Source organism: Cottoperca gobio, chromosome 9, assembly GCF_900634415.1.
Source record: "Cottoperca gobio chromosome 9, fCotGob3.1, whole genome shotgun sequence".
Taxonomy (NCBI): domain Eukaryota; kingdom Metazoa; phylum Chordata; class Actinopteri; order Perciformes; family Bovichtidae; genus Cottoperca; species Cottoperca gobio.
The window spans coordinates 22,671,211-22,680,602 of record NC_041363.1 but is presented as its reverse complement, the minus strand read 5'-3'; the positions used below and the strand labels follow the sequence as shown (position 1 = coordinate 22,680,602).

At 35.1% G+C, this 9,392-nt stretch overlaps 1 protein-coding gene across 2 annotated transcripts in view; it reads left to right on the top strand.

Annotated features, from left to right (window-relative positions):
• Positions 1-8,136: 8,136 nt before the first annotated feature.
• smarca2 (SWI/SNF related BAF chromatin remodeling complex subunit ATPase 2) overlaps positions 8,137-9,392 on the top strand; it is a 59,356-nt gene continuing 58,100 nt past the window's right edge. For both annotated transcript variants that reach the window (XR_003832768.1, XM_029439170.1), the window contains exon 1: positions 8,137-8,243. The gene's annotated coding sequence lies outside the window, so the exon portion shown is untranslated. The remainder of the gene's footprint in view (positions 8,244-9,392) is intronic.

The following is a 9,392-nucleotide window of genomic DNA, read 5'->3' as shown; positions in this document are numbered from 1 at the left end:
CTTTTTTGAAGTACACATTTTTCAAAAGTTTTGTTTCTGCACTTCGCTTGTCAATCAAACTGTTCGGGGCAGAATCACAATGTCTTTTTCCTTTTGTTGATGAAGTTTGAGGGTCTGTAGTTGGCGGAGAAAGCTCTTCTCTTCAAGGGAAGCCTCACAAATTCCAAGCAGCAATGAGGAATTAATCCCCCCTTAATACAGAAAACATACTGTTACAGTGTTGGGCTGTTGGCGCAACAGTGGTGGAAAAACTGATACTTTACTTAAGCAAAAGTAGCGCTACTAATTACTAATTTAACACAAATAAATCTCAAATACAAAATAGTACATATGTTAAAGCAGCCTAAAAAGTATTAGAATCAATTGAATTTAATTAAAGGATTTTTAATTATTGATGCATTAATCTGTTCATCACTGTTGCAGCTGGTAAAGCTGGAGCTCATTTTAACTATATACCCCAGGGTATCTTGTGAATTCCCCCCAGGGATCAATAAAGTTGTATCTTTACCTAAAATCAAATCATAATCCATTTGTTGATTGTATATTTTTTATATTTGATTTTTCAAATTAACCTGTAACTAAAGCTGTCAAAATAAATGTAGTGCAGTAAAAAGTACAATATTTGGCTCCAAAATATAGTGGAGTGGTATAAAGTAGCAGGACGAGACTAAACGCTGACACATTAAAACTAATGCAAACGTTACTTCAGAGCTCTGCTTGCTCTGCTTCAGGCTCTGGGAGGGTTTTATAAATATAAAGCCTTTATGAATGAAAAATTAACATTAGAAGGAATAATTTGTTGAGATAACGTCGATCCTTTCTTCCTGCAGCGGTCAGACTGTACAATCACCACGGCCCACAATTATCACTGCCATGTGCAATATTCACTTCTACAACTTTTATCAACCACTTTGTACTTATATTATTTTTATTCTATTTTATTCTATTTAATTATTGTGTACTCGCCACTTTACTTCATATGTTCTTTTGCTGTAACAAGGTACATTTCCCCGGACTAATAAATTATTTCTGATTATGACTCTGATTCTGAATAATTGACCTTGTTTGCAGTCCCAAGTGTCATGTTAACATTTTATAATGCTGGTCCATTTGAAAAAATGCTTTTTGGGCTGCATGAGGACAAATTGGCAGCAAGACATCTCATATTCAGGCTTCAGCCAAGGAGGCTGTTGCTACAGATGTACCAGTCTCGTTGCTGTCTCTGTGGAGACTCAGCCAATGTTCGACAAACATTAAAGTAACAGAGTCCTCTAAGGAAGTAATGTGATGTTGTTTTATAGCCTCGGAGGGAGGCTTTCTGTTTCTTACAGCTCGTCAGGTTTCGTGGAACCAGGATTGTTCCCTAACCTTAAACAACGACAAGTTATTAACCATGACGTGGAAGATCCCCGAACCACAATCAAGTAGTTACCTGCATGTCAACTCAACCACTCATAGGTAATTTGTGTACCTAAACCTAACCAAACCTTAACCATAGTGGACATTTTTTATTTTGAAAGGCACCAACAAAGGATGTCGTCCTGCCGATTGTGGAATCTTTGATAGCACAAAGCAAAGTTGCCAGTTATTTACACAAATGGTTGCATAGTTTCTGTCAGAATGCTGAACATTATGTGCAGAGTGCTCATATCATCTGATAATCAACATCTGTGCTTATGTGTAATCTGTCACAAGATATTATCAGCCAGGGTTATCCCTGATTACCATGAGCTGCTGCTCTGGTCCGGCGCGGGACACCAGATGTCAGGCAGGTTGCAATATTAAACAGCGTTCTTTAACAACGAATGGCAGAACACCTGCAACAAAAGCAACTACAAAGGGACTTTCTCTGACAGCATTTCCTCTCTTTTCAACCTCCTGCATGACCCCAGCACCATCTTGGAAAAAGATCTCAGCGTTCGTTCCTCTGGACCAGACGCCGGTCCCTGGAGAGAGCTCAAAAGCAGCTCTTGCAAATTGAGCACTGGCAGGCAGAAATTGGGGTGGAGTGATGGAGGAGGGCACGGTGCACCTGCCCGTAAATCTTGCAGAGGTTTTCCTTTCACGAGAAGCACTTGAAGAGAGAAATAACAAACACTGGTCAGAAGGCCAGGGGATAAAGCAGAGAGCCAAGAATGATGTTTAGGAAATCTTTTACTGAAACGACACAACAGCCAGGGCCAAACTGGACACCTCTGAGATCCAAAAGTCAACCATGCAGACACATGGTCTGTCTGATTGTGGATTGCTCTTGAAATGTTATACCCAATAACTTTGGGTATGACTATCAGACAGCCTTTTTAAAGACATTTTGACATAGTGGTAAAAGCTGTATAAAAAAAATTAGAATTATAATAATGATTTCTGATTTCTGAATTTCATTTATTTATTTTATTTTAATTTATTAGTAACAGCTGTTATTTTCCTACTATCCTACAAATCAAAATGTCTTCTGTGAAAAAAGGCCTATAGCAAGCCATCTTGATCCCCTCTTGTACTTTGAGGGGATGGAGAGTCTAGTCGCAGAGCTCCAGGCTTGGGCCCACCTCCTCCATCGGACCCTTTCTGTAAAAGGAAATTGTGTACACCATCAAGATCATCAAGATACGATGGCATGCATTCATTAGTTTGAATAAGCCACACGACCTCCACTAATAAGATCTATTTAAATAATAAAACCTTAATATTTTGATATAAACGGTAACTTATAAAGTTAGGTAACTTAATGTATTAGCAAATAACTTGTAGCCTACTAACCTTATGAGTCTGCTAACGTTAGCTTGCTATGCTACTGTCATTAGCAAGCTGACGTTAACGTTAGCTGATATGATTTGGCTACACATGAAGCGCTTTGCATTTTTCCCCCCTGCTGTTGTGCTAATGTTAACGTTAGTTTGCTAACAACATTAGCATAGCTAGCTAACATTTGTCAACTTATAAAGTTAGTAGCCTACAAGTAATGTTCTGCCTAATGTTACATTACCTAACTTAATAAGTCACAGTTTGAAATATTGAGGTTGTATTTTTTAGCTTAGTGTTATTGGTGATAGTTGTGTGGTAGGTATGTAGCTACGTGAAACAATGGCCGCGATTTTTTAACGATAAGCGCAATAAAAAAAAACACTGCGCAATACAATACTGTGGCTTGAAAAGTGTATTATTGATAAGGGAGCGTGATAAACATGTGATTTTCCAGCATGCTTGTGATGGAGATGGGTCCCAGCACTCGAGGTGGGCCTGAGCCTGAAGCTCTGCAGAGGGACATTATTGGGAGAGTCTAACATGCTATTAGCAAGCAACTCCTATTTAACCTCCTCTGTCGACTCGACAAGGACGTGCACAAGACCGGCTAAAGTTGACCAAGCATCAGCCCATTTATCCCATTTGGCTGAGCTTCACCTGTGGAGGGAAATTTTATTTTTGCTGTTGTGGTTGCATAAATATGAGTCAGTGTTTCACATTGCTGATATCGACAATAGGTTCTATGTAATGCCTACTGTAAAATGTTGTGGAACTACAGTATGACTTTGTGAAAACTAGAAAACCTCACAAGTAGCGACAAGTCTAATGTAATCTGTAAAATACTCAAGCATATTTGCTAGTATCTACTCATAGCAAATATGGCCTCTTTATTATTTTAATACCAGCTGTCCTCTCTGTTTAAACATTCACTCCATCATCTCTGTCATAAATAAAAGTGCACCACAATGTAAGCATTGGTTATTCAAATGGGACTCTCAAATAACACAGGGAGAAAGCAAACAGCTCGCTGCCAAATGTGGCTCATGTAAAACTAATTATAACACTCCCTGTGTTTGCACACACCTGTGGATAGCAACACAGTGCACACATGTCTGTGTGTCTGTCTGTGTGTATGCCTCCATAAGTGTGTGTCTGATGCTTGACAGTAAAACTAAATCCAAAAAACAAAAGCTCCTAAATATCATTCAATACAAATATATAATACATGCGTTACATAGACAGTTTTATTTCAATATTTCATAGTTGACCAAAAAAAAAAAAAAAAAGTAGAACTACATCATTGTTCAAATAAATTATGCTAAACAATTTGTGCCAGAAATGTCTATATTTGTTACGGTGTGGTAAAGGTGAGGACCCAAAAGCAGAATGCAGGACAAGGGTTTAACAAAAAGCGAGCTTTATTAAAAACACAGGCAGCGCACAAACACAGGCAGAGCACAAACACAAGCAGAGCAAACAAGCAGCACAAACACAAGCAGCACAAACACAAGCAGCACAAACACAAGCAGCACAAACACAAGCAGCACAAACACAAGCAGCACAAACACAACCTAACATCAATGACAATCCTACAAAACACACTTGGGCAGACAGGGCTAAATACACAGACACCAAACGAGGGAACAAGACACAGCTGGGGAGAAAGGCAGAAACACAAGGGCAGAGTAAATGGACACAGGAGGAACACATTAACAATCAGAAGGTGAGGGTAAAGACACAGACAGGAAGTACCACTAGACATATAACAAGGGGGAGTGAACACTTCAAAATAAAACAGGAAACAGTAGTGCAAGAACTGTGACAATATTTAGGAGATATAATAAATAACAAATGTCCTTCATAAGTACTTTATTTATACAGGGATAAGAATCATTTTGTTGTTATTGTACAGATTATAGCTAACTTCCATGTGGCATTATTTATTAGTCAATGTGCACGGTACTATTTTGTGCATATTTATTATATTTTTACAGGAATTTTGTAACACATTTTTATTGTATTTTTAAAGTCTTAGTAACAACTAGCCTAGGACAAGATATATAAATGAGCATTGTAGCCTCATTTACTAAATAAAATAATAATAATTAAAAAATATATTAATTTGAACTTTACAGAAATTAATCTATACATAAATGGATTAATCATTCAGTCCATAAAGTATCAAAGAGAATGTCAATTGCCCATCAAAAGCTGCCCCAAACCCGCCCCCAGATTTTTTTTAATGACATAATATTCACATAACAATATATTTCAATCATGATTGCTCTACAAATGAACACAATTACTCATGCATTACTGTCTGAATTGGTTAGAAAACTCTTCATTCAATTAGGAAATTACATGTGACCTGAGAACAAATGACATACTGCTTATACAAAAGTGCAAATAATAACAGAAAAAAATTATTAACTTATAAAGCTAGCAAATCTCTTTCTGTTGCAAAAAGAATAAATGAATTCAAGGCACCTTCTTTGAACCAGTAAATGAGTGATCCATTGTTCCGCCTTCCATTTAAAAACCTGAAGACTTTGAATAAAATGTCACGCCAGTGGTTCACCGGAGTCTTTTACGGAGGGTTTCAAGGTGAATGGAAGCCACAACCACTAGTCCTTTCACTGCCAAATGACTGCGGCCGAGCCCTTTCCTGGATGGCTGAATTTCAAGGGAGGGTTTCACCACAAAGTTAATTAGGTTTGTTTATTTGGGTAACATTTACATTCAGGAACCCTGTCCTTTATGGAGAAATATAAGAAAGGGCAGAATTGTTGAGGAGGGGAAGTTAAGATCAAAGTTTAAACGTGAGGATTTGTTTATTGATATGTGAGGTATTCAAATGATGGGCTGTCAGGCTGGAGTGCTTTGAATGTCTTACAAGGTCATGCAAGTGTTATCGCGGATAGATAGATGATAGGTAGATAGATAGATAGATAGATAGATAGATAGATAGATACATATATATATATATATATATATATATATATATATATATATATATATATATAGATATATATAGATATATATATATATATAGATAGATAGATAGATAGATAGATAGATAGATAGATAGATAGATAGATAGATAGATAGACAGATAGATAGATAGATAGATAGATAGATAGACAGATAGATAGATAGATAGATAGATAGATAGATAGATAGATAGATAGATAGATAGATAGATAGATAGATAGATAGATAGATAGATACATATATATATCTATATATATATATATATAGATATATATATATATATAGATATATAGATATATATAGATAGATAGATAGATAGATAGATAGATAGATAGATAGATAGATAGATATATAGATAGATAGATAGATAGATAGATAGATAGATAGATAGATAGATAGATAGATAGATAGATAGATAGATAGATAGGATGAGCACATGGTCATATTTTTGGTCTTAAAATAGTCATTATATGTATGCCTAATTTTTCCTATAAATTATAACTGCTAAATATTTTGCCACATGCATATGTTTTCCCTTCACTAAAGCTTAAATCTGCCAGTACTTGTTCATGACTGCAGCATGGAGTTTGGGTGTGTAAAATGGAGAGGTTCTTATGTATTGACAAATTTTAGTCCTAAAACAGGTTATAATATTTATTTTAATCTATTTGGATAAGATACACTTGATGTAAATGCAGACACATTATGAACTGTACTATGAAGGGGAAAAACAGGACATAAAAGAATAATAGTTCAGTCAAGCTTAAACAAACAAATACCCAGTAAAAACAGCTTTATCTTTTCATAATGAAAACAAAACAAAGGTTCTAATATCAGAAGGATGCAAATAGAGCCAGACTAAACCTGTGCGTCATTTGCATAGCTTGCCTTTGAAACTCCACTTTGCTATCATCAGACTTACTAAGTTATTGTATGTAAATGAGGGCTAGTACTCAATCTCACTCAATACTCACTCTGGATATGGCATGTTTGTTTTAGAGCTGAGATGTCTGGTAATTCATTACCTGCCAGGTGCTTATGTGTTACAGCCCAGAGCCGCAGAGGTCAGTGTATTGAGGAAACTGCTGGTCACTGCTGCCATCTGGTGTTCACTTTAAGGATTGCACCAAGGAGCTCATAGATCTTTGAGAACATTTTAGCCTCTAATAGTTCCCCCAGTAGCTTTAAATGTTTATAGTCCAAACACTGTCACATATTTGTTTTGTTCTTATTTGTTCAAACACTTTTGAATAGCCTATATGATGCTGACATTGGGTGAAACAATCAGACGACATGTTTTCTGCGGCTTCACCGATTCTACAGCATCATAGTAGATGTCTTTATACCATTTTCTTCCTCTTTTCTTTTTAAACATAATTCGTTAAACTTCAGCAAGACGAACATATATACAAACATCCAAATATTATATCTACCTCTATTAAATGTAGGTCATTAGCCTGTGATTGTCCATTGCCGATATGATAACTGTCTTTAAACAGCCATATTTATTTGATTTATGACATTAAACTGTATCCATATTCATAATAATTATGTTTCAGTAAAAGTAAAAGGTATCAAAAGCCAAAGTGCGCATTTTGCAGCAGAAAGCACGCCCCCCAATTATATATATATATATATATATATATATATATATATATATATATATATATATATATATATATATATATATATATATATATATATATATATATATATATATATATATATATATTACTGCTTGGATTATTATTGGTGCTACTTCATTGTAGAGTTGTTTAATCTTTAAAAATGCATCAGATTTTATAAGCTTGTGGTAGGTTTTCGTATGTAAAATTGCAATCTGCAAAATAGCTTAAATGTTTGTAGTAAAGCAAAAAGTACAGCAGTTCTCTCTTTAATGTTGTGGAGTGAAACTACTTAAGTATAATACCTCGGAATAGTATTTTGTTGTATTCCACCAGTGCTCTATTTTTAACTGCACTTAAAAAGCGATATCTTAATGTAAATATTAATAGTAAAAGCAAAGGAATATTATGTGTCAACTTGTGTCTATTGTTAAAAGCAGGGAGAGGGATTAGCACTGCAGATCAAAACCTCTTTCACATTTGCAATGGTGCTTATCACAGTATTAAACACAATTTATTACATTATTATTATTATTTTAATGTCATCATGGTTGACCAGATCTCCGAGTTTGTCATAAACTTTTGCACGAGTACCGTCTTGTTTGCAGTTATGGCCACTCAACCAGGAAGAAAGTTACATCAAAAACGTACTGCAATGGCTACAGAAGAAAAATAAGATGATTGACTTGTGATCCAGCCAATCACTGTGGAGCTGGGCGGAGATTTTCGGTTACATTGACAAATCAGAAACGGCAACAGAAGAAAAACTTTAACATGTCAGCAAAACAACACCGAGGGGGAGGGAACTTTCGGACAGCAGTCATATTTTGAAGAAACATTACAATATTTTCATCTAATTGTGTGCAGTAACAGTTCAGCCGAAAGGTAAATTGGCCAACGGCGCTTCATTTGTGATACATAATGACGTGTTAATACTCAGCGTTAAGCTAACTGTCCAAACTTTCTGACACGGACACTGTTTGCTAGATGGAGATTCTGTACCCGGAGCTAGCTAGCAGGCTAGTTGCTATGCTAGCTAACATCAGCTAGTTAGCAAAGCTCCCCAACGATCGAGCGAAGCAGACAGCCCTAAAGCGTTTTGTTCTGTAAAACTGTGTGCTTATAAATTGAATATTAAAGTGGATTTTGGTCTCTTAAATATGGCCAAGATCGTGTCAGGAGCTTGACTTTCATCAAAACATTGAGTTTGCCTGCATAACCGTGATGGCCACCAGATTTTGGGGATGCCATGATCCCATCAGAGTTAACGTTAGTCCTACAGAATGATAGCTAATGTTACTGTAACTGTACAGGAGATGTCAGAAAACTACGATATAACGAATGTTAACCTATTTATGTAAATTGTATCACGCTATTTAATCTGTGTCTTATTGGTAATTGACGTATGTAGACATACGTTACAACGCAGTGGTGTGTTTTTTCTGCTGGAAATTACGTGATAAAATAATATACCTTACAAATAGAAATAAATACAGATGCATATAGAAAGTCACAGGAATGAAAAATAAGAGGGAATACAGAGAGATAAGAGAATACATTAACTAAAATAAAAATAGAAAATATTAGTATTCTACTATAAGAGCAATTGGAGAAGAAATCACATTGAAAAATGACAGTTGTGTAGTTAATAATAAAATAATTAAAACAATAAAGTAATAAAGAACATACAATTAAGAAATTAATTATATTATAAGTATATGATAAGATATGAAAATAATGAGACAATATAATTGATTATTATACATAGCAATTAATTTAGTAAAAGCACATTTTTAAAAAGTGTGTTTTTAAAACCGATTTCAAAGAGAGAAAGACGTGGCTTGCCTGATCTATGTCTATGTTAACAGTGTACACCAGACACATATTTGATATGATTAAGTAATGGTACTCAGTGTTGTTTGTCTTAATAAAATAGTCAATATAGTATAATATGGTACATTCTGATATCGTATGGGATATGAGACGTAGTATAACATAATATATAGTATTGTACAACACTATTATATAAGTATA